The sequence below is a fragment of the Cynoglossus semilaevis genome, chromosome 13 (assembly GCF_000523025.1).
Source record: "Cynoglossus semilaevis isolate Cse_v1.0 chromosome 13, Cse_v1.0, whole genome shotgun sequence".
Lineage (NCBI taxonomy): Eukaryota > Metazoa > Chordata > Actinopteri > Pleuronectiformes > Cynoglossidae > Cynoglossus > Cynoglossus semilaevis.
The window spans coordinates 12,468,939-12,494,285 of NC_024319.1; the positions used below are offsets into that span (position 1 = coordinate 12,468,939).

General features: G+C 41.5%; 2 protein-coding genes across 4 annotated transcripts in view; one reads left to right on the forward strand and one right to left on the reverse strand.

The window, feature by feature from the left end:
- LOC103388629 (uncharacterized) overlaps positions 1-25,347 on the reverse strand; it is a 143,259-nt gene that overhangs the window by 87,701 nt on the left and 30,211 nt on the right. The window contains exon 12 of one of the 2 annotated variants that reach the window (XR_003051614.1): positions 11,791-11,847. The gene's annotated coding sequence lies outside the window, so the exon portion shown is untranslated. Of the gene's footprint in view, positions 1-4,791; positions 11,848-25,347 lie in introns of those variants that run through there. The other variant, XM_025061872.1, reaches the window with a different exon arrangement.
- zfpm2a (zinc finger protein, FOG family member 2a) overlaps positions 1-25,347 on the forward strand; it is a 118,635-nt gene that overhangs the window by 78,226 nt on the left and 15,062 nt on the right. The window lies entirely within an intron of this gene.

The window sequence follows — 25,347 nt, forward strand, 5'->3', positions numbered from 1 at the left end:
GAAAGTGGGGAAATGTGCAATATCTGTTTTTCCCAGGCTGTCAGCATGGCCCTGTTTGTTTTACATTAAACTCCCAGCAAGAGCCTTAGCAGCCAGCCATTACTAAAACTCTCAACTGTACTAACTGCGCTAACTCATTATCGAGAAATCCACCTGGAACTCCCACAATGCTCTCCTCCACACTCCGACAGTTTCTTTGAAGAGCTGAAGTTATAGAAACAGGCAGCAAGTCTGCAGAGTAATTATATGTTACAGTAATGCAGGGGAGCAGAAGGGGGAGAGAGGGGGAGAACGGGGGGGATGATGGACAGGAACACAGAGAGAGATACAAACCAGAGGAGACTTTTTTCTCCTCTACACATAAACAACAGATTGATAAACAACACAGCTGGAGAGTAGGAGAGATTTAACACAGACACAGATTCAGCCTCAGGTTTCTTCTGTCTCATAACAACTGCTGCTTGAATGGGATTCTGAGGGTTTTCAAAATTAAAGAAAGGATTTGAGCAACTGTTGGAAACAAAGCAGCCGCAAACAAAACAATGAACGTATATTTCATAAAGATTTGTTGTTGTTGTTTTTTTTGACTAAGTCAACTAATGCAGAGCTATAAGGAAGTTTTTTTTTTGTTTTTTTTTTCTATGAATCCTACTTCTTTGACAAGTGGTTCCCAAAGTTAGACAGACATAAGGGAAGAAATACAGAAAAATACAATATACAGGTAAAAGATTATATTTATAATTTGTCTAGAAATGGCTTAAATTTAGCAAAAAAGTGTATACACTGAAGCTGTTGTACTCAGAACTACAGCTAAAAGTTAGCCTAAAATACCCTGAAAATCCTAAGGCAAACCATAAAACATATTTGGAGAAGTGGACCAAACAAACTCGTAACTTTTAGTGCCTGTTTTTTACAACAGCAATCAAAACTAAGTTGCTTGGATTTGTTTTATATATCATCAATACACAAGAGCTACAGCTGGGCCTGAAAATATACATTGTTATCACGACAACATTCTGTGACTCACTGTGGCTGACGTTCACTCATCACCTCAACTTTCCAACTCTAAGCCTCTTATTTCAGACCACATTCAGATACAGCTTGTCCAACAAGTCTCCAGAGCATCCCGGCTCAATGTTCAGTGCTGATACTGACCAGTGTAAGTCGACAGTTTTACATGAGCTTAAATGCTGCAGAATTAGACAAACTCATTGTGTTTTTTTATCATTCTATATTATTCTCTCCATCTTCACACTTCAATCCTTTTCTAATGCCGTCATTTCTTCTTCCCAACTGCTGTGAGGTTGAAGACTTTTGGGCCATGAGATGAAGCACAGCATCTGGATGAGAATGAGAATTTTTTGCCCCTATGAAATAAAATTAGACTTGCAGAGATTTGCTCTACAAAGATGCTCACAGCTTCTTTTTTCTCCAGGAAATGAAGCAGAAAACTGCATCGTTTCTTGCGCTGCTAAGTGGCAGCAGGCGGCATTAACCCGTTAGATGAGAGCACTCTCACAGTTCAAAAATGTCATTGTTCATTTCAACCCCGCTCTCTCTCACAGACTGCAGCGAAAAAGGGCAAAAGGGTGATTATCTGTTATCTGGGAACATAGCGAAATGGTGTGACTGAATAATAACTAAACAACGGAACACAATGTAGAAATTTCATTATCAGTGTATTAAAACAAAATAGTACCCTAAAGGACTCCCCGTCACAGCTCCGAGCTGACGACTAATTATGTTTAATTAAAAGACAACAGAGATCAACAGAATCGTTTTCATTAGGAAGTTATTAATGATTCCACTGCAGCAATAATTGATTGCATTGAGCCTCGTGATAACGCAGTATGGTCCGACTGGATGGGAGAGGCGTTTTGGTGGCTGTTCACCAGCGTGTCTTTTTTGCAGAAGCCTCAACATAAGCAATAGGAGAGAGGTAGTAAAATTGCCAGGGAGGAATGAAAGGAATGAAAGAAAGAGGAGGAGGAGGAGGAGGAGGAGGAGGAGGGAGTGTGGTGTGTTTGGTGTGTTAAGAACAGCAAATTCAGAGTCACATGTCAATCGAAGGGCAGTGTTTTTTTATTTGACATTCACGCAAATAATAGAATACAGACACACACACACACACACACACACACACACACACACACTGGTTGTTGTGTTTTGTAAGGACTTCCCGTTCACATGACGTCTTCCTCAGTCTTCCTCAGTCTTCCTCAGTCTTCCTCAGTCTTCCTCAGTCTTCCTCAGTCTTCCTCGGCCCTCACCTTAACCAGTGCCTCTACAAACACATCCCTAATTTTAATCTAACACCGAACTCTAATCTGACCCTAATTCTAATCCAAACTACAAACTGACTCCACAAGGACAAAATGTTTCCACAAGTATAGCTATAGCAGGTGCACACACACACACACACACACACACACACACACACATACAATATGTTCTCTTTTTTCTTCTCCAACATATTGAAAAAGGCTGTTTTCTCTTTTCTTCTTTTTTGTCTCACTCGTAAACTACACACACACACACATTCACATGCACAAACACACATGCACTTTGTTGTCGCTTCATTCAGAGTCACGTGAAAGACGTCAGCACCAGACTCTCCCACCGACAGCCTTTTATGTTCATTGTTCTCCTGACGCTCAGCCTGTGCTACAGACTATAGTACAGGCAGCACACACACACACGCACACACACACACACAGACACACACAAACCAAACACTATTACCAAAAATTTACATAGTGACTGCTGACAAATGCAAACCCCACAAAAGTTGGTACACTGTTAAAAACGTAGGCAAAACTTTGATTTGAACTTAAACCATTGTTAAACATGGTAAAAAATTGAAAAAATATATATATAATTTTATATAAAAACTGAATTGTTATTTCATTTAAACTAATTAATAAATTGATATCTGAAGTGCACACTGGTCAATTAAAACAATTTCCTTTAATTGAGCATTTAATCACCAGGTACCTCATGTTGCTAAATGCTTCTAAATTTTATCCGATTGTTGCTGTGAGAAAGTGGTGAGCTGCCCAACAGTCTTTGGTCGATCTTGTCTGGTTTTCCTCTTCATTATGCACAAACAAACATTTTTAACTTCCGCTCACCAGACTGTAGATTTTTAGTTCAATGTTTGTTTGTTAACTGTAGCTATTTGGTATGAATAAATACGGAATAAGCTTCAGGACAATCAGCAAAATTTGGGGGGTGGGGTGGTGGGGGGGGTATTCTAGATGTGTGTGTCTCTGGGGGGTGGGGGGGGGGTATTCTAGATGTGTGTGTCTGTCTGTGTGTGTAAGTGTGTGTGTGGGTCGTTGTATCGGTGCCACGTAGGGTGTGAGGCTAATGAGCGTGGACTGTCCTCGGAGCATGAGGCTTCAGGTTGTGCCATTCACTCTGCATATTTAAATGCCTTGTAGAGCTTAAGCAGGCCCACTTTTCCATGTCAGGGCAGTGTTCAATCCTGCTGCGACCATTAATTATGATACCATTGTGCTCCAGTGTGGCTAATAAGAGTGATGTATTGCACCCTTGTGGCATTATAATCATCTGAGTGAAGTACCTGGACTACACTGGGCTCACTCTAAGCACCAGGTCTGAAAAAGTGAGAGAGAGAAAAAAAAACTAAATGAAGAGGAAGCTCCTTCTTCCTCTCCATCTTCACAGGCTGCTTCACCAGTAAAAGCTCCTTCATGAATGTGTGTCACAGATTTAACATCTCTATAATTGTATAATCAATGATGTGAAATGCCTCAGTATTGATCATGCTGCGAGGCTGAAAGTGTGTCTGGGAGGATACACACACGGCAGTCGCAGCACACAGGCTTCAGAGACACATGTCGTTGTTTTTGATTTTGATTTTTTTTACTTCCTCATCTAAGGCAGATTTAAACATGGAGAAACTTTTGAAATAGCTAAAAAATGCAAAATTGTACCATTAACTAAAAATTCAATAATTTTATAAAAGAAATAACCCCTCAGCAACATCAGCTTCTTTGTGGGAAAATCATGTGAAAGAAATTACAAGAAATTAAATTAAGGGAAGAAATTAAGGAAAATACATCATACAGGTAAAATATTATAATTATCATTTTCTTAGAAATTCAGCAAAAAGCTAAAAAGATGTGACAGAAAATATCCTTAAAATTCGAATGCATTCATAAAAAATATTTGGAGGAAAAACCGAGTGGACCAAACAAATCCTGGAGCCACAATCAGGCCCCGAGCCTCTGCTTGAGCATCTCTGTAGCCTGTGTATTATTTAAAATATCAGGCTTCTCTGATGATTAAGTAGATTTCTTTTGGAGTTGCTAACAGTTGGAGCAGGCCACTGTACAACTGAGTTTGTTGGATACAGATGGGGAAGAAAGATCACAATTTGATACATTAATCACCACAAGTTGATGTGATTATATTTCCTCTTGTGAACAGTAGTTCAATTCTTAGCTTCCTGCCTTGAAGGCATTATCAATGAACATTTTCTGAGGATATGAAAATAATCCTCTGCAAGAGTTTGTTTTTTCTTTAATCTATGCAAGATCTGCAGCCAATAATTAAACAATCCATCCTGTGTGTGTGTGTGTGTGTGTGTGTGTGTGTGTGTGTGTGTGTGTCTGAGAAAGAAAAACCCTAGCTTTTAGGCCAGGGTTGATCCAGCCTTTCCCCCTATCTCTACTCTGGTAAGTGGGTGAGAAAAGCATTGTTGCTGCACTGTAGGATGAAGCCCTGCTTTTGAATGCCATGGTCAGACCCCCCACCCCGTGTGTGTGTGTGTGTGTGAAGGGATAGGCAGAGACAAAAACCAGAAGCTGAGGTGAGGGGCCTTTCTACACATCCCTGCTGCCTTCTTTAAGAAGGGGGTGTATTTTCTCAAGCTTGCTGGGGCCAGTGTGTGTGAGAGAGAGAGATGGAGAAAGAGAGATAGAAGAATCACTGGGTGGAGGGATGTTCAGATCGTCAGTCAGCTTGATGGAAAACCACACGGTTAAAGTCTCTCTGAGGGTTGACACAGGACTCAGCAGCAGCAGCAGCAGCAGCAGCAGCAGCAGCAGCAGCAGCAGCAGCAGTGAGTGGAACTAAACAAGTGAAACTAAGTCGAGCTGTGATGCACTGAGGTAGAAAGAGACAATGATCATATGGACTGGAAAAAAAACCCCACCAGATTAGGAAAATAGAACTTGATAGTGGAAGGAAAAACAAAACAACAAAAAAAAACTAATTGGTACTCTGCTACGACCAAGTCAAAGGATAGAGAGAGAAGAAATTACATCCTAGTCTTATAGGATCTAGCAAAGCACAGTCCATTTTTCCTTTGATAACATATATCCCTGCAAATCAATTTTAGGTTCGAGGAAAACATAATCAGATTTACACTGAGAAAAAAAAATAACCTCGAAACATTATGAAATTGTTTGGTGAGGTCGCCTCTGCGTTGGTGCAGGAGAGCTCAGTGATAACCTTTATACATAGCTTTGCTGCTAATCCATTTTATTGATTGTACATTCACCTGCATGAAGAGAAAATACAGCCCATAGTCTTTAGAACGCCGTATCAGTGTGATATCACACGTTTTTTCTTTTCTCATTGTAACACACGGTAAAACATAAGAGCACACAACCTCTGGCAATGGAACCTTTATCTCTTCCAGTGTTTCTTTATCACACAATCTGGGCAAGGGATCTTAGTGTTTGAACCTTTTTAAAGTCCAAAGTCATAGGTAAGGACGTGGAGACGCTTATTATGGGTTCAGCAAGGAACTCTTGGTATCAGTGGATCGCTGGTTTGAATTCCACCAGGTTGAAGTGTGGCGAGCGAGAACCAGTTACACAGAAGACATATTTCAATGATTGTAAACGCAGGTTGTCTACAGTATTTAATTGACAGCAGGGATGATTCGGGTTTTTTATAGTAACCTGTAGTCTCTCACTCACTCTCAAGTCTGCTGCGATTGGTCAGTCAGTTGCATAGGTCTGGTCTGTGCATCATGAACTGCTCCTCATCGTGATGTCCCTCAAATTTCCAAACAAGCCACAACTATAACACTGATCGCCAACATACAAGCAGGAAGTGACCTCCTGTGAAGCAGTGGTTTTCATGATTTTGAACGTTAGCTTTAGCTTCTCATTTTTTAAGTAGTGAAACTGAACTGTGTCTCCTCCACCAGCCGTTCTGGTGTGTGGACTCTCTTGACCTCTGCCCGTCTGCTGGGTGACCCTGTTTCCTCTGTCTGTGTTTGTTGTGTGTACGTCTATAGTACACACAACAAACTAAAGTGTGCTACAACAGTGAGTTCGATGGTAGACAGGTGTGCTGTAGGTACAGTAGTGCAGAAGACTAGACATCACTGTCGTCCAGGTCAGACAGGACCATTCATTTTCTGAGTGCGAGTGAAAGAGAGAGAGGAGAGAGGGGGTGGAAGGGTGGTTAAGAGAAAGATTAGTGATGGGGGGGTGAGGGTTGAGGTGCAACAATGCTCTGTTTCTCTTAACTCTGTCAAAGCCACTCCATTGTGCTCCCTGGTGCAGAAAGTGAAACCAATCTGTCATTGCTCCACCAGCCAGCGTACTAGAAGTGGGCTAGACTGCTGGAAACACAGGTCTATTCAATGTGAAATGTAACCGGAATCTGACTCCTTGGAAAGCCGGTTTGAAAAAAAAAAGTGTGAGATGTTAGATTTTCAAACCCCGCTCTCCCACAGACTGTGAAATGGAAGCTGTGAGTGCAGTATTTGGGTCTGGGTGAGATAGGTTTCAGTCTGGTATCTCTGCCTCTTTCACAGCGAGGTGATTGACATGTTTTGTTGATGGAACGCCATCCAAACCATGTGAGGTTTGCATAAGCATGAAGGTCTAAATCCAAACCTCTTAGCTCAGTATTTCCCAGCATGCTCTGTCTCCTTTGTTTAACTTTAGAGATTTTTTTCAGACAACAATCACAGAGAGGTGGCAGCTTGGCAGCTTTGACCTCTTCACTCTACAGTTCAGCCTTTTTCCTCCATGTTTTACCCATGTTTCCCAGCACCAGCTGACCATCACAGAGAACATGACCTCCTCCTCTGATGCTGTGAGCTCACTGAACCTGTACAGTGCTGAAAACCAGCTGCTAATGCTGCGTTCCGTTCAGTGGCACTTTCCCCCGTCCTAGCACCGTTTCCCCTGTAATCCTACTCTCTGTTATGGGGTGGCTCCAACATCGCTCCCGCTGCTCCTGCCACTATTTTGCAGCCCTTGTGCCTCTTATAACCAGTACCTCCACCATTTTAATCCCTTTGACCCAAACCCTGTGTGTTTCTTTGAATCAACAGCTCCTGGAGATTACATCCTGCCTGCCTCCTCACTGCTGTGTGCTTCACTCACTGGGGCTAGAGGTGGACGGTGTGTGCCAGGGTCTTAGTCAGAGACTGCTGGCTGTGATAGCCACTGTAGCTTGTTTGTACTCAAATGTACAAAGCCAGACGGTTTGAAGGGAAGTGAAGGCAGATGAACACAAAAACGAAGCTTGAATCTTAGCTGTGGTTCTACCGTATGAGATCTTTAGGAGATCTTAAAAATATATCAGAATTTTACAAGGTGGTCAATCACTGTCTTTGCAGTCTCTGTGGCTGGGATGAATACGAAATAAAAGTGAAAGTACATACAGTATACAAAGGTAAAACACGGGGGGGGGGGGATTTAAAAGTCGGTTATTTTCCCTCACCAGGGATAAAACGCTTATCTCGCTACTGTTCTATTTTTGTACAAGGAGTAAAACATATCGAACACTGAATGAAGAGTGTGTGTAAATTTTTGGTTAATGTGATTAACCAAACATTTATGCACGGTGTGGTAAAATCTGTTTATGGCCCCAATATATTTGTAAGATGAATCATATCATACGAAAAAAAATATGAATCATATGTCAAAACATAATCTTTATTATTCCACTGTGACTATCACAGAAAAAAAAAAATGTATATATAGACATATATATAGAGAGAGAGAGAGAAAGAGAGAGAGAGAGTGCAACTATGAATGATCAGTCAGAGGGAGGAACTATTTGCCATCATAGATTATCAAACCTACAGTATATTATCAGGATCATTTACATATACCAGGTCAACCTCTGGTCAACCCTCCATAATATCCCTCATACCAAAAGCTGCAGATTTATTGAATTCAATATAATAAATAGAATTTGGAAGTACAAAGACTATCAAGAAATACTGTACATGCAAACTGCTTATAACCATTTCCTTAATGCTCCACATATACAGTTTAAAAGGTAGCTACTTTGGTAAAAAAATAATAATAATAATGTGAAGGAAATCATGGTTGGGGGGGTTAGTGGATTTATCTTCAAACAGTCTGTCAGGATTCTGTTCTGCTGGTGCACAGCATGTCAGGGATGTGAAGCAGCTGTCAGGAGAGTCAGAGCTGGTGTTGTCACCTCTGCTCCTCCTCTTCCATGTACTGCTTCTGTTCATATACTGATGTGAACCTATGCCATCATTACACTAGGAATCAAAGTCTCTGCTCCTTTCTGACGCTCCCTCTACTGTTCCTCACTGTTTCCTTTGGACCACACAGGGTAGAGGACAGTTGTGTCCCAGTTAAAATAAGTCAAATCAGCATTTAGATTTTTCATATCGGACCAAACAGAATGACAGGACAGAAATGGTGATTACATTCCAATTCATGTGTGATATCGGGGCCAAACAGTTATTTTCTTTTCTGTCCTTCTGCTTTTTACTGCCCATACTAATGTGCAAATGTTTAGGGCAGATCAAATACAATAAATATATACAGTGTGTACCTCTCTTTTTCAAATATTTGAAGAAAGGGCAAAAGTGTGGCACAGAGGCGCTGCCATTGGCTGCAGAGGCAGTGTCACTCCTGACGCACCCAGAGACCTTTAATACACAGATCTTATAAAACGTCCTGAACTGAGCTTCTAGTTCTCTACATTTGTGTTGAATGAACACTAATAACAAACAATAACAAAGAAAAAGGAGGAAACGACAGTGAGTGTGCAGTAAATGTACAGCCACCTTAAACGTATGGGCAGTTCTTTATATGAAGTCATTCTCACAGAAACCCTCCCCACATCTCTCTCCCTCTCTGTCTGTGACTGGCTCAGCAGAGTCCAGGTCTGATTTAAGGTCCATTACAAATTAGGAAGTAGGGAGTGAAGACAAAAGCCTGAGTGCAAATCACACAGCGGCAGATTCAAGGTTTCTACTGAAACCAATTCAACTGGAGGGGAAGCGGCAGAACAGTGAAAAATATACACACCCTCCATCCTGTCAGGATGCTTTTGGCTTATCTTGAGTGACTGTCAAAGCTAAGAATATCAGGGATTGGACAGAAACATATAAAATTAATAAGCCCCTGGATGTTGTTGGGAGTTATGATGCTTCATAAATCCTGGTTTGATCACGTCGGACATGGCTTAAACCCACAGCTTCTTAATGCGCACAGCAGTGTTTTTTCAGCCAGATTTTATCCTGTTTGGAAGATAGAAGCCCTTAGCTGGCAAAAATAAGATTTATCATCTCCCTGCCTCCCTCCCTCCCACTCCTTCCTTCATGAGTGACAAATATTAAAAAAAAGGCCTGAGGGAAGTTGGCAGCCATTACTACCTTTAATAGAAGGGCACAGTGGTGGCAAGGTGAGGAAAAGGCTATTCAAAGAGATGAAGCAAGAGAAGGGGAAGAAAGTGGAACTTATCAGTTGTACTTCCTTTGTTGGGTCAGAGATCTTAGAGCTTTTGTTTGTTTGTTTGTTTGTGGCGCTGAAAGGATGGATGCTATCTCTCCTGCCATCCACGCAGGTCTGCTCTGTCCAGAGCTGCAGGTAATATTTCATGTCAAGAATTTAGCAGGCCCTCCCATCCCACTCCTCCGTACACTTGGACACCAGGCACATCCATCATCGTCTCCTCCTTACTGTGTTTCTTCACTAGTAAAACTAAGAGATGCATTTACAGATGGTACCTTTACAGTAGTGTTCACTGATTTACTGTATATAAGTGTGTCTGACAGTATTCATTTATGAAAGATATTGCTTTAATGAATTGACTTAAAACTATAAAATAAACAGTTCAACAATCCATGTAATTATCATATATTTATTTGGTATAAGACATGGTTGAAAACTATTTTCAGATTGGAAGATGAAGCAATTTCTTGGCAAATTTTACTTATTTTTGCATTTTATTTCAGCTAACTTTATTGCCTGATTATTTTATGTCTTATTTTGTTTTGTTTTTGGGTTTTTTTGCTGACTTTTAACGATTACTTCACAGACTTGAGGGCTAATGGCACACATCTCGTCACTCTGTGTGAGCCCAGTAACTGTTAATGGATATACGTTCTAGCGTACCAGGTTGTTCTATCTTGTAAAAAAAAAATTAAATTCCTCATTTCCTCTGTTCTCTAGCTCTGCTTTGGCACAAACAACTGAGCTGAACGCTGTCTTCATCTGCTGTTGTCTTTGTGCAGATCCCCAGCCTGTCACGGGGCTTCAGGTGTGTAAACACCATGGTGGAGAAATAGACTAATTAGACACCGTGTCTAATCTTCCTGTCTTTAGACGTCAATAAAAATGTTGTCAGTGAAGACGCAAAGTCCACTGAAATGAAAGGCCTGGCAGTTGATATGTAAAACACATGTCAGATTGTTTCACTCAGTCGCATCCTGATGGGACAAGTTGTCAGACGAGGTACAACGACAACAAAAACATCTCTGCTGGACCAAATCAGAAGAATCACACTCTGATTCCAAACTAACCTTGTCTTCCTGGGAGGAGGTCATGCTCCCTGAGCACAAGTTGTACAAAGGAAATTTATTCCGCTTTTTTCTTGTAACTGCTCAAAGAAAAGTAATAAGGTGCTCGAGATGAGTATACAAAGACACCAAGACGTTCACCCCCTCCTCCCCCTGCCCCTGTCACCTGCTGTTGAGGCAATTAGCATGAATTAGCCACATACTGTACTGTAGCCTTCCACAGGAGGTTTTCACATTCAGTATTTGAGTGTAATACTATTTTATACTGCAATACAGGTCATTGCTGTTTGGTTTGACATTCACCAACATCTTAAATATGATCACAACTCTTATTATTCTCTGGATACATCCAGCAACACTGCCCTGAGGTAAACCAAGATCCTTTTACTTCAGCAACTTATAAACAAATCAATTCTGGGACATTTCTATATTAGGAATTCTACAATACGTCATAAACAGCGTTATCCTGCTAAGGATCATGGGATATCAAAAGTAATTGTCCATTCAGACAAATCACAGAACCAGGTTCAGTGGCCAACAAACATGCACACACATCTTGAAATGAGGGATTCTTGAAGACTGAAGCTTAGAAAAGTGGGAGTCATGACAACATGTTGTGACCTTTACCTAACAGTTTGCTCAATGTTTAGCTTCAGGTCCTAAGAAAATAAGGACTTTGTATGGAAAACAAGATTGGATTTGCATGGCAACATCTTGACCGAACAAATATTTTCTTGTAACAAATGGAGATTTGCATCGTTAGCCCTCAGTGGCCAAAAGTAGCGCGGCCTTTAGTGCATTCCCAGGCGTACGTACTAATGTTTTCAGGCCAAAGACAATGAGAAAAGATTTGTGCCAACAACACATCACATGCCGTCTTTAAACTGCATACTTTCATGTACTCATGCCTATTGGCAAAAACAAACCAGGATTGCAACTAAAGCTTATGCTAATGCTGGTTATTTGGATTTTTAAGACGTGAAAAAACAAATCTCAGTACTTACCAGATAAGTTGTACCTCCAGGATGACTCTCTGATGCCCTCTGCCTTTTCAACAATTCCTGAAAAGAAGCAACAAAAAACAACTGAATACAGGGATTTTCATGTTATAAATGGTATCTATGGTATCTATGGTATAAGCTGCAATACTCTGATTCAACTTTAACACATGAGGCTGTATAGGCATTTTTAAAACTTCTGAATAAACGCTGCAGAAAACTAGAGTGTTTTAATTTGCCTGATCTGTCCAGAATCCCACTGTTTAATAAGTTTGCTTTTCCCACATCATTCCAACAACAGTTTTGTTTGGTCGCAAAAAACTAAATCTTTGTCTTCCACCACAAAAGAGAAACCGAAATTTGAGACTGTCTAGGTCAGCACTGTCATACCCCTCTTTTCAAATACTTAGTATTTAATTTATTTATTTTTTCATCTCATCAAACATATTTGGCTTCCAAACCAACTCTGTCATGGTTACGGGATTTCCATGCACCCTGCTCTGCTGATTTTTTAAACTCTAATAGATAAGAGCCTAGGAGTTTGACTCTGGCTGTGTATAATCACTTCAGTCCCTCACTGGCTATTGTGCTGTGAAATAGAAAAAAAAAAAAGAATATTACATGAATTTTAAATCCCCACAAAAACTATTTTTTCCATCCAATGAGAAAATTGATATATCCATTGCATTAGTGCAGCCGCCATCTTTGGTTAATGGAGATTTCACATTATAGTGCTCACATTATAGCACCATGAAATATGCTAAGTATGAAAGAAAAATGAACTTTTCAAACAGTCCATCAGTGTGAAACTCTCGGAGATTTTTCTTCCTCTGTCTCTTCCCTCGGCTTTGGGGATTCGCCCTGACCTTCAACTTCTCCTATCTTCCAGTGCAGATCGGTGGTGGTGACACATGTCATGTGTTAGAGAGGATTGAGGGGAGAGGTTGGGGGTTGGCGGGTGTGAAGGGAGGCTGCGACGGAGACGAGAAGCAGCGATCTTGGGCTGTAGCCCAGTTAGAGTCAGAGCCTGCCGCTAATGTCAAAGGATGGGCATGTTTGGCCCAAAATATGTACTGCACCTCATCCACTCATCTCAGCACGAAAACACCTTTGAGCAGCTGACGCTGAAATGAGCACACACACACACAGACAATTCACAGTGTGAAACAACACTGAGATGGTTCAAAGCAGCCCTTAGATACTTGGGCTGTGGGGGAGGGATTCCTACATGGGGGAGAACAAGAAAGAGCGTGAAGAGGAGGAGGAGGAGGAGGAGGAGGAGGAGGAGGAGGAGGAGTGCATCTCCACCTTCTCCTGCAGTAAAGAGGACCGGGCCCCACAAAAACTATTTTTTCCATCCAATGAGAAAATTGATATATCCATTGCATTAGTGCAGCCGCCATCTTTGGTTAATGGAGATTTCACATTATAGTGCTCACATTATAGCACCATGAAATATGCTAAGTATGAAAGAAAAATGAACTTTTCAAACAGTCCATCAGTGTGAAACTCTCGGAGATTTTTCTTCCTCTGTCTCTTCCCTCGGCTTTGGGGATTCGCCCTGACCTTCAACTTCTCCTATCTTCCAGTGCAGATCGGTGGTGGTGACACATGTCATGTGTTAGAGAGGATTGAGGGGAGAGGTTGGGGGTTGGCGGGTGTGAAGGGAGGCTGCGACGGAGACGAGAAGCAGCGATCTTGGGCTGTAGCCCAGTTAGAGTCAGAGCCTGCCGCTAATGTCAAAGGATGGGCATGTTTGGCCCAAAATATGTACTGCACCTCATCCACTCATCTCAGCACGAAAACACCTTTGAGCAGCTGACGCTGAAATGAGCACACACACACACAGACAATTCACAGTGTGAAACAACACTGAGATGGTTCAAAGCAGCCCTTAGATACTTGGGTTGTGGGGGAGGGATTCCTACATGGGGGAGAACAAGAAAGAGCGTGAAGAGGAGGAGGAGGAGGAGGAGGAGGAGGAGGAGGAGGAGGAGGAGTGCATCTCCACATTCTCCTGCAGTAAAGAGGACCTGGCTGACGCTCAGGCAAACCTCCCTTTCTTCCCTTATGTTCTGCTTTTCTGGAAAAATCTCTACATTTTCTGGGTTGCCAGTTAACTGGCAAAAAGCAGGAAAAAATAAACTACTCAATGTTTTGTTTGTTTGGAGAACAACGTATAAAGGAATTCCGGTGGATGTCAATGTGGAGCTTTGTCCAAGTAAGTGAACCTATGGCCAAACAGTTTCATTGCCTGACCAGTTGTAAATACTCTCTGGTAGAAAAATAAAATAAAAAATCAAACTGGGGGTTATGGACCGCCTATAGCCCATTGACTGGGGTATTGCCCGTGCCAATCCCTGCATGGCCAGGTCTCTTGTGTTGACCAACAACTGTTATTGATTTCACTCAATCTCAAATCATGCATCTATTACAAACAAATTATAAAGTGTGAAAAATTACATTTAGAATTCGATTTCACCCATTGTACAGATTGTACGTTGGTGGTGTAATAGTTAGCTTTGACCCAAGTAGACTCTAATATTGAGATCAGAAATCCGTCTTCAAAGATTAACATCTTTCTTAAGGATGACATAGACACTAATGTCACCCTGTTGACTATCTCTGTTTCCTTCTTTCTTTATCAATAATAAGCTCCTTTTTACCTACTTGGCAGCTGAATGATAACGTCAGGCCTTGTCAGCTGCATTCACATCATCACACACATCTGTAAATAAATAAATCATGAAGTTTGTTTTTCCTCACAAGTCAGAATAAACCTTTTTCTCAGTCTTTTCTAGTCAGCGCCTTTAGCAGTGACACGAGGCTAAGGCTACGTCGTTTTAGGAAAAGTGCCTGAACAGTGGCTCTGAAGCTAGATTTGAGCTTTGTCATCACGCTTGAAGAATTTCCCTTTAATGTACTGTAATGTGGAATTCAGTGGGGACAAGTTTAATTGAGTTTTACTCAAACCAGTTGGGAGTAGCGCTGGAAGGTAGGTGATGTTGAGGTTTTTAATCTCTGGCTCCGGAGAGGCTTGTTGACAGAGTGGTTCTTTCTCTTTGTGGGGAAAAAAAGAGGAAGGCTAAGAAATGATACATCCATGGATAAAACCAATTGGCAACCCTCAAAGGGACGGGGGGTGATAAGGCAAATCCAGCACTTGTAGAGAAATAAAAGAATCCAACTGTTCATTAAAACGGGAAACAAAACAGGCGATTGAGAAGGAAGGCAGGCTGCTCAGTGGAGGAGTGAGTCAAACAGACAAACAGAGCCAGATATATCAGACGGAAGCATTGGACAATAATCAAGGATTTTGTGAGAAGAATTAATAAGGACTGCAAAACAACTGTCTGCAAAATTAGGAGGGATGCTCCACGATGATCAAACAGTGAGAATGGCATAAGTAACACAGACACCTAATAATAATAATACGATGGGAGAAAGGACGCCTCAGTCCAGTCGACCACATATTGACAGGATGGAGAATTAACCGTTTTTCTAATCTTGTAAAAAAGTATTATCTAATTGTAATGTATTTTTGTGAAATTATAAAACTAAGTGATATTTTGATATAAAAAAATTCCACTTCAATTTTTCAAAAAAATTTTTTTTTTTTAAAAATAAGTCTAGTCTAAAGTCTAAATCAGGTATTTAAATATAGTTAACATTTTCAATATGATAAAAATATTTTATATAGGAATTGTATGTTTATATATAAACCGTGACACAGTCGAAACTTGGACAATATTAGAGAGCGATACATTTATGACATAAAAAGTAGTAATAAAGAATATTAGTTCAACAAAAGATGAAAAGATTAAAAAGTTCTCATTCTAAGATCAGGGTCAAAATAGTGAGGAAGAAGATGAGGATAATTAGATTAGAAAGGTCACGGTTTTACAAGAAAGATTTTAAAGAAAAATATAAAGTTTAAATTACATGATGACCTGATAGTGAAAATTAAATAATGACAAAAGCTAAATCAAAGCATTTAATAACGACTTACTCTGCTGTATTTTTGGACTAAACTGTAACAGCTAGCACAGAGGGTCAGGCAGAAGGCAGAAGGTGAATGGGGTGGAAGAAAAAAAAAAGCAGTAGCAGTGTAATATTCGGCCACAGAAACGTTCCATTGGTGTTTTGTGTAAAAGGGAGCCATTCATCAACATTTCCATAAAAATATGGAGCAGATTATTATTGTGTTTGCTTACCACGGGCCTCCGTCGTAAATAATGGCTCTGCCTCTGCTGCCTGTATTAATTATAATTAGAATGCTGATAATGTGTGTGCTCTTTTATTACAGGAGCTGAATCAATTTTACAGTCTTATTCAGCCACACAAGGTCACACAAAGTTGCCAGGACAAGAGATGACTTCTTATAAAGGAGGAGGCCGGCTGCAGAGAGCCTCAGTGGTCAGATAAATGTCTTAGCTTCTTCTTGAGCTACAAAGTTTTTTGGTTTTTTTTATCTCAAAATAATGAGTGGAGTGGAAGGTTCAGTGTGTGTAATGAATGCTTCTCACCTATCAGGCTGAAATAATTACAAAAGCCGTTGAAAGGGCCACAGTTCTGATTGGCCATGATTATTATATAAGACTTGATGATTTAGCAGCGTTTTTTAATAATAAGAATGAATTTAGTGTAGTTCACTACAGACCTAAACCTATGGGAAAGGCTACCACGTTATGATCAGCTGCAGTGATTATCAACTCTTGGCCAGTGGGCCAAACCGTTCAATTCGGCCAGCGAGTGGATTCCAAAATAAACATCAAATAATATTGTTAGACAAAAATTTTATTTAATTTTACCTATATCTAATCCAAAAGTGCATTAGTTCACTTCCACCTTCTAGAGGTCTGAGACCACTGTGGACTGTGTCTTCAACGTGAGTCACCTGTAAGAACAACAGGCCCCTAATCTTTACAATAAACATGATTGATGTAATTATTGTTATGCAAACACGGGGATTTGTCCTATTAGAGGAGCACGACTGAATGCATAGGAGGCTGTGTTTCTGAACAGCCACAGTACAAATGCATCTCCCCATATTTGTATATAATGATAAATTAGCATACTATGAATAGCCTAGTATTTGTGAACAAACATTTTTCATTTTCTGTCGCCTCCTTTCACCCATTAATAATTAGGTGTGTATTTCTTTGGCACTATCATACATACACAGATATATATATATATATATATATGGATTTTTCTTTCTTTCCTGTGAATGTTAAAATGACCCAGGCATTCCCCCCGTGAATGCGTGCATCTGTCATGAAATTATACATCCCATCAGCCCTCATTGAACTGGGCATTGACTCTGTGCCTGCAGACTCAGTCTCTGGCAGCCAATCTTGATTATGGATTCAGTGATATTGCAAATGACTTCAGATTCCTCTGAATGTTTGGGATTAATCGGTTTGTGCAGATGTGAGTCGCCTTTTCTTTCTTTTTTTTTTTTTCTTTTTTTGGTATAGGCGCCATCTTGAACAGTTGCTCATTTCCATCCCGCCATCACATTCTGCATACAAAGCAGATTTACAGATAGGTAATCCTTGTAAGGTTTTTAAGAAGACAGGTTATTAGAGGATTGAGAGCTGTGTGTGTGCACGTGTGTGTGTGTGTGCAGCTGCGGAATAGAGGGAAATTATGTACATTTTTAAGATGGTGACAATGAAAGACTACTACATAGTAACTGTCTTCCCTTCTTAACAACATCCCAACCCTTAAAAAATAAGCACACACCAAGCTCCTAGGCACAGACATTAACACAATTCCCATCTGCTCCCTCCGTTTTTCCCTCTCCCTCTCCGCCTCTACCGCCACCTCCACCTCCCAGAATTCTTTGAAACGCCTGGGGCTAGAAAGATGGTTACTCTCTCCTAAATTGCAGCTCACAGTTCCAGATTATTCCTGAATGCCAGGGTTGCTTTGCCCCCCGTCGTCGTCGTGCCAAACCTACCCCAACCTCACACCACCACCACCGCCGCCACCACCCAATCCTGCCTTAAACTCAGCTCTACCTGTCACCTGTCAGACGCAGACCACCTTTAAGTGGACAGTGGACAGTTTTTTTTTTTTTCATTGGTTTAAGGTGTGCAGACCACCTTTAAGTGGACAGTGATTTTTTTTTTTTTCATTGGTTTAAGGTGTCTTTCATATCATGGCTCATTAAAGCGCAGCGCAGTCGGCAGCATATTTACATGGGCTACCGAGAAGGTTTTAATTTGCGTCGGCACAGAGCATGACCGGAACTGAAAAGTGCCGTGCCGAAATGACTTTTTCACACGACAGCCCTGTTTCTCCACCTCCTCCCTCCCCCGTCTTCATCCACCCCCTTGTGGAAAAACATGTAGCCATTCGTAATTGCCTGAACGGGGCACAAAGACAGAGACGGAGTTGTCACCAAAGGGACCGAGGTTTCTCCCCAGCGACAAAACGGGAGGCCAGTCAAAGCCGGCAATGAGCATTTTGTGGTTGTGATCATTCTACTGAAAACATATAGCATTAGTGTCGTCACACTCAGTTCCAACTCTTTTGGTTGCTGTATAAATTCAGAATTTGTCTGGCGTCTGTACTGAGGAGTCGGTCCAGGAATCAGAGCGTCCTGCCATCTGTAGCTCCTCTTTCATCCATGCTTGCTGATTTTATTACATTTATTTGGATAAATAATTCATTCTTGTACTTTTGAATGATACTTTAATCAAAAGGCATTTGTATGGAGCGAGTTTTTAATGTTTTCCAAGTTTTTAAACTTTATCAGCACCACGTTTCTGCTGCCAAATTTCTTTCTATTTTTACTGTCATACTGAGGCCTGATGTGTTTGTTCTCAGCACAGCAACAATAAAAGGTGTTTCGTTTTCATCGGGCCACTGAGAGGCGGCAGGAAAGACCACTTTTATTTCTATGACAAGATAGTCAAGTTGCCAACTTCTGCAATTTTATCTCACACTGCGCATATAGCAGAGGAATAACGTAATTTCCTCAGACAAGATTTTTCACAGAGATTCCCTGAAAACAGCAGACTGTTTCCAGTTCACAGCGGAGACTGTGCTATCAGCTCCAGATACCACTATCAGTCTCCAGTCAAAGATTCCGTTCAAAAAGCCAGTGAGGCATAGAGGCTAATATTGTAATTAGATACTCTGTGTCACTCCCAACATGCATGGAGCTCTGGGAAATTCTTCAGGGGCAGAGTCCTGCTCCTCAAACATTTACCCCTCTCTTACATCTCTCCAAGGACCTAGTACTACAAGCTGGCTGGTGTAGACGTACTTCAAATACGTGGATATATGTCATGCGTTGACATAGAAGCTACTACAACACTACAGATTTCAAACTTGTGGACACATGCATTTAAAAACTGAAAACTCCTAGCTAAAAATGTGTTCTTTCAGTACAGCACCACATCCCACTGTCTAAAGAAACTATGTTGCAGAAATGTTACCTTTGTTTTTGCCCATTCGTGCTGTACAAAAATCCATTCTCAACAGAGACAGATCTGGAATGCAGGCTGTCCACCACAGTCTAACACACATCTCTACAAAGTTAGATGATTATAGGATGTTCAATAAGTGGCCTGCAATTGTACTGCTTAAAAAATCAATAGTGTTCTTGGGGGGAGTGGGGATGTTCTGAATAGAACGTGTCTCTTTATGATTTGATAAAAGCCTCAACGTCGATGTTACCTCAGGAGCTTTGTTTTTTAATTGACAGACAAATCACTGAGGAAAAGCAGAAACGTGATGAGTCAAGACACATTCTTGGAATGAAATGCATTTGATATCTACTGGCCAAACCAGTAACAGTAGCCTCCCTGCTGATTGAGGACAGTTTCCTTTACAGAAAGTTTCACTGAGATATTTAACATTTACCGTTTAAGTTAAAAAACTATCTGTGTCCTTTTTCCCGGTAATCAAGTTCCAGAAAATAAGCAGAATAACAACAGATTGCGACGTTATTGCATTGTTTTGAAGGTGCACCACCTTTTTTGAGAGCCGCGCTCGTACGCCGATGTGCCGGCTGGCTCTACATGCCTACATCACAGAGCACAGATATCAATCAACAGCAACAAGGCTGGCTGTGTTTCTCCCATCATCCCAAACAGCACAGCGCTGCCCCTGCCCAGACGCCACACCCTGGCAGAGGTGGCCAGGACGGCCGTGCAGGACAGAGAAGTGACAGGATGGACAGGCAGGCAGACAAACAGCCACGTGACTTCAGCGTAATTTTGGAAAGCATATTGTCTAATTTTGCCATCTGTCCGGGAGGGAGCAGTGGCAGCATGGAGCTCATTTGCCGTCTGCTTCCTTTATTGCAGCTATACAGAACAAGTTTTTGGAGCAGGTTGCGGGGCCTGGGTGTGGAGCCCACTGGAGCCGAGAGGCGTGTAGATACAGCCACCAGGTTCCCAGCACTCCATCATGGTCCACAGTGTGTGTGACATCCAGAGTCACAGGCAAAACACTTCACCGCAGAAGTTCACGTAGCTCTTCTGTTAGAACTAAAACTCGTCAACTTTCTTTAGACCAGTTGAGACATGTTTATGTCAGATTTGACTTCGCTGTAATTTCTCCAGGCCGTCATGAATTCTGTCCAGTTAGGATGGTCATATAGACACACACTCACACATACATGGCTGTCACACATTGTGGATCACGTCTGGTTCAGCTGCTCCTTGGCTCTGACATTAATACAGAGCAGATTGGTGGAGATCTGCAGCCCTTGTTGTTTGATCTTTCCTCCTCTCACCACATTTCCTGGCACTGCCCCCCTGCCACACCGCGTGGCGCAGGCAGGACTGGCATGGCCTCAACGTGGCTGCCAGGTTTGTTCTCTGTCTTCTTCTCTGTCCAACTTATTCCCTTATGTCTGCTCCATGGATTCAGTTGTGCAAATTACAAGAGCTCCTCTACCCCCAGTGACTGCACGGATTCAACAGACCTTCAGTCCAACACTGTGTATTCTTTAGGAAGAAATCGCACTGACCTCAGCCTCATATTACAGTTGGTGCTGTGGCTTCTCCCTGCAACCAAGCTGCTGTCTCTTATTTGGGTTTTACCTTGGGGGGGTTACCTCTTGTCTTCTCTTCATGTGACTTTAACAATCTCAACAACTATTTAGCTTTAGCAACAGATCGAAATCCTCTGCTGAACAGAAGGATTTCTGTAGAGGCAAATACGACCTCAACAAACTCTGTACTCTTTTGAATAGATCTATTCTCTTTTTTAAATTTGCACTAAAATGTTTTGATCCACATCCAGGACATAGTTTGATTGGACACGATTTAATATGCAAATTTAATATGTGATGGATTTTAAAGGTAAACGATTGTCTGCACTTGCATTAAGATTTGTGTCTGAACATCATGCACTGAGGCTCGTCTCTCAGTGTTTAGTTGTTTTTTGTTTTTTTTTTATTGGAATGTGATCAGGATGGCTGTGAAGGCAGCAGAAGCTGATTTGGTAAAAACAATGCCCCATGATGTTGGCAGTCTATTTGCACGGTCTATCAGCCATTTTACTACAATCTGTCATGTCTTTGTCACCGCCTCAGAGTTGTGCCTTCATCCTCTGTTTTGCAGTCACCATTTTAATTGTGACTCTGTGTTAAAGAGAAGTAAGTAAGGATTGGTTTCACAGGTGACTGAACAGACATCGATCTATTAAATAACACAGAACATGTGGTTCATAAAATGCAGACTTTTTTGCAGCAGAACTTGAACATATTCGCATTTAAGAAGAATATCCAAGATCTTAATTATCAAAACAATTACAGAAAATTTAAGTGATCATACTTTAATGCAAAACTACTACTTACTGAAGCTTATTGAAGCTCCTCGGCTACCACAAAAAAGCTACGTGTGCTCCTGTGTGCCCCGATGTTTCTGTATGTATTTCTTATTCTTATCGATCAAGGGCAGGATATTCAAAAGGCCGGATTTTCTTGAACAAAAGCATTCCAAACATGAACTCTCCATCACCAGTACAGGGAGTGTCTCCTAATGTGAGACATGCAAGATCAGTCTGTCTCTCAGGCCTCGTGGGCAACATATGGAGCCCTCCCAGTTACTGTTCGACTTCCCAACGGCTGTTGTGAGAAGTGCTGCACTAACCGCGGCCCTCAGAGAGCTAATTAGAAGCCCTTGTGCATAAACCTTGCTCGAATGTTGCTGTGGGGGCTGCAACGGCCCCGACTGAGGTAGGATCTGTGCTGCCTGCAAGATAATAAACAGAATTTGCATATAATGTCAACGTCTGGCATCCTTCAGCGATGGCCTAGCCGCTCTCATGGCAGTCTTTGGAAACACATCCATCAAAAAGAAAAAAGAAAAAAAAAGTTTGGAGCTAAAGCTCCTTTTGTATTAGCGAGAGAAAGAGTGGCTTGCATTCATTCAAGCATTTTTCCATTAGAATTCTGAATACCTAAATCCTGACTAATTATCACTCCTGCACACTCCGGTGGTTTAAACTTGTGATTTGCAGCAGATAAAGAGTCCCACATAAGGCTCCTCTACAATGCGTATTTAGCTGCAGAGTAATTAAGCTGTATTAGACTTCATTCATACCTGCCAGAGTGTAATACTGCGCTGTTACACAGTGACGCTTTCAATTAATGAAAACGTCTAAACCGGCTCACATCTGGGATCATTACGCCGAGACTGGAGCCACTGTATTTGTCATGTGCTGTAAGCCAACACAATTCCACAGCCACAACATAGTCATTTCTACGCAGCAGCTCTCACAATGGTATAAATGGAGTTACCTTGACAGAATGCACAAGTGGGTCTCATGTGAAATGGAGGCGCAGAGGCGGTGGTGTGGAGTGTGCAGTAGCCACCTTTTACCCAACTGTAAATCAGGCTTCACTTTTAAGAGGTGGGGAAATAAATAATGTCTGAAAAGTGCAATGATTTCAGTGATTTAAGGCGGCTTCTGAGAAGCGTATTACTGCAGGTGACAGCCTGTGGCAGATAGGTAGGCTGTGTTAAGAGGAAAGGATAAGAGGCGATGACATTATGTCTGCGGGGTTAAGGTGTCAGAGTCAAAGCGCAAACCACTATTACTGGATCAATACTTCTCAGTTTTACACTTATCTCTGGCCTGATGTTTAGCAGCAGCAGCAGCAGCAGCAGCAGCAGCAGCTTTTCTGGATATACACAGAGACTAAATGCCAATACTGAAAGGAAGAATCCCTGCTCCATTTTTTTATATATATATTTCAAGGTGCACTTCTTAAAGAATCTTCAATATGTGGCCTAATGATGTAGTGGATTAGAAATTAAAATAATATCTAGTTATTAAAACCAATATACATGGGGAATATACAATGTATATCAGTGTATATTTTCATTGTGTCAAGTATAAAAAACTGGGTCCAAACTAATTTTGCTAATGTCTTGTTTGTTGCTGCTACGGAAAAAAACAAAAAACAATCACAGTCTCAGAAAGAAGAAAAAATGCGTACTTTTGTGGCTTTCATTAAACTTTTGAAGCCTCTGAGTTAATCCTTGCTGAACACAAAACAAAAAATACTGAGCATTCAACAATTTAAGAAGAGAATGAGGAAAAAGAGAGAGGGAGAGGGAGAGAGGGAGAGAGAGAGAGAGTTGGGGGGGAGTCTGATTGCTACATATTCATATTCCTATGCAGGCGTTATCACTTTAAAGGCTTTCTAATTACAACAACAAGACAAAAACTCCTTGGATTCCTTCCAGACCCGTTATATGATAAAATAAGCTTGCACTCTCTCTCCTTCTTAATCTCTGCAAAGCACCTTGGAGCCTCATCTCCCAAATACAGGCGAATGAATGTGAAAATGCCATTTAGAGATGCAGGTGTGACATTTGATAAGAAACTTCTGGATTAAATATGTTCTGCTAATGAGGGAACCCAGCTACCCCATCAGGGCAAACTATTGGTGGGATTGTGTGCGTGCTGATAACATTCCACACGCTCAAAAAAAAAAAGAAAAAAAAAGAAAAACATCCAAATTCATTATTAATAAACAGCCGCAGTCTCTCTATCACACACAAAGTCTGGATTCTTCAGTGGGGAGACAGGGATGTTGCGTCTCATTAGGAGAGGCTAAGGGAAAGCAGGGGGAGGTACGGGCGGCGTACGGAGCAGGGTATGGGTATCAACCGTTTTCATATTTAGCTGTTAGGGCCTGTTTTTTTTTTCTCTTATTTTGGGGATGGGGGCAGTTTCAAAGAGTATGTTAATGGTACATTGACTGTTGGAACAAAAGGGGTTGAGAGTTCCAGGGGAATCTGGCACTGAGTGTAATTCTCTGACTTTAGCTAATACAGAAATGAGGGGATCGTGGGCTAAGCCAGTGGTGCAGTAGGCTGGGAAGTCCCCGGCCCCCGCTTGACATTTATAACGATTTGGAGAAGATTAAAGCTGTATTACTGCTGTAGCCCGTAATGTGGCTCTGTAATGAGGTGTGAGTGCATCGCAGTTCTTAAGAGAGAAAGTTTGAAGCCTTTAAAGTAAAAAAACACAGAGGGTGAGAGAGGGAGAGAGAGAGAGAGAGAGAGAGAGAGAACACGGGTTCTGACGGAGTCTAGAAGCTGAAGTGAGCCACCGCTGTGAAGGCTTGTCAGTCTAAACCAGCTTAGTTCAGCCAGCCAGCAAAGTGTCTCAGACTGACAGGCGGCACTTTGTTATTCGGACCAGTAACTGGAGGTCCACGTCTGCCGACTGGAAATATTTTGCATTCATATAGAAATTAGAAATGGAAAGTGTTATTTCAGGTTCAGGCCACGGCAGTTGAGTAAATAGAGGTAAATAAAAAGTCCAAAAAAGCAACAAAATAAGCTTCAGGAACTCTGCCAGCGCAATTATTTTTGGAGGCCTTGTGGCTTTTTTGTACATTAAAAAAACACACATTCGGTGTTGGTGCCAGGCTCAGAAATGAATATTCTAAGAGGCGTTTAAAAAATGCATGCTTTATCTGCACAAAATAAAAACACAGGTAATTGTGAGTTAGCGTGTGCAAATGAAGGTTGCAGGTGTCGGCCGACCATTTAGGAACTCTTTATGATGTTAATTAGTTGTTAGCGTAATTTTCCAGCCGCCGCCGTCAGCCGTGAGAAGTTCAGAGACCTGCTGTTAACTGCGAGTCAATGCCGTGGCACCGTTTCAAGAGCTCCCCAAACAGGTCGGCCAGTGATAACGCACAGGTGATGGGGCCTGATGCCTATGGCAGCAGGATATTGCAAAGACAATTGAATTGGTGGGGAGAAATGAATCTTCCCGACAGCGTATCAAATGTTAAAACAACACGCATTGCATGCAATTTGCTTATGCAGGAGTGTGATAAAGTGTGCTTATTTAAAAGATAAACAAAGGAGGATCTACTGCAGTAAATTGTGCATGTGTGTTCATTCCCTATGAGTAACGCCAGAGGTTTATGGTCCCAGACATGGGCAGCCGTACTTTATGGCTCCTCTGTTTGTGTGATAGCAGTATTTATGATGGTGGAATTTATGCCGTACTGTATTTTCACTGTCTGTGTGCCGTAGTGGAGGTCTGTATTTAAATGTACTCGAGTAA